Consider the following 1,098-nt stretch of genomic DNA (forward strand, 5'->3'; position numbering starts at 1 on the left):
GTTTCTCTTTTATTCGTAGACATGCACTGTAATACTGCCTTTCTCTACACGGCCAAGTCTCTGTAGAAACGGTTCAAAATGGCATTTCATCGCCCAGACCGACATGCAAAATACATTTACACGTACATGTTAGTCAATCAAACTCACGTTTCTCAGCGAGCGTCTGGGTAGCCAGGTGCTGAAATTAGAACTGCAAGTCCCGCCTCTCCATCTCCTCATTGTTTTGTTTTTAGGAGCATATACCCACATGGGTGATTGAAAGATGAACTGAGGTTCACACTCCAGTCCAGTTGGTGGTGGTAATACACCTTAAAGCTGGTTGCAAACACCCGTGTAAACTCCACAGAAGAAGAAGCCTGAAGGAGGAGAGATTACTAGAAACAAACTCGGTTTACCCTTTTATCTGTGGATTAATTGTAGGAGTAGAAGGACCTTGTTTGCATTTCAGGTAAAATAACAACCCAATGTTTATATCCCTGGACAAATTAGCTAGCAACAGAAAGCGAGCTAGCTAAATTGACATAAATGTTTAATGCTTTTGACCTGTCCACAAATTTAATATAGTTGGTTCAGAGTTTGTTTTGATATATTCACTGGTCAGGTGTGGGTGGACAAAACCAGCATGCGCGCGCAAGCAGTCTGGTCTACATGTTAGGGTTGCATATTTCTGGTAATTTTCAGAAGTTTCTGGTTAAAAGAATCAGAATCAAGATGAGGGGGGGGGGGCAGGAAAACCTGAATCATCCAACCAGAATTTCTGGACAATCTGGGGATTTTGGGGAAACACTACCCAGCAACCCCTGCGGCTCAGTCTAACTAATCATGCTGTAGCGATCAGAGCTTGCTTTGATGTATTTCAATTCCTTCAGATCATATGAAGATCTTCCGATTTATTCTGTCTATTTCAAACAGTTCAAATTAGTTGTACCTACCGGCCATCTATCAGCCAAATGTCTTGTGAGTTTCAGCAGTCGACTTACGGTCTTTATCACACTTCTGACTTTTTGATGGCCCTATCAATCACCACATCGTGAGGCGTACACTACCGTTCAAAAGTTTGGGGTCACTTAGAAATGTCCTTGTTTTCCATAAAAACAT

The sequence above is a fragment of the Oncorhynchus masou genome, unplaced genomic scaffold (assembly GCF_036934945.1).
Source record: "Oncorhynchus masou masou isolate Uvic2021 unplaced genomic scaffold, UVic_Omas_1.1 unplaced_scaffold_843, whole genome shotgun sequence".
NCBI classification, from domain to species: Eukaryota; Metazoa; Chordata; class Actinopteri; order Salmoniformes; family Salmonidae; genus Oncorhynchus; species Oncorhynchus masou.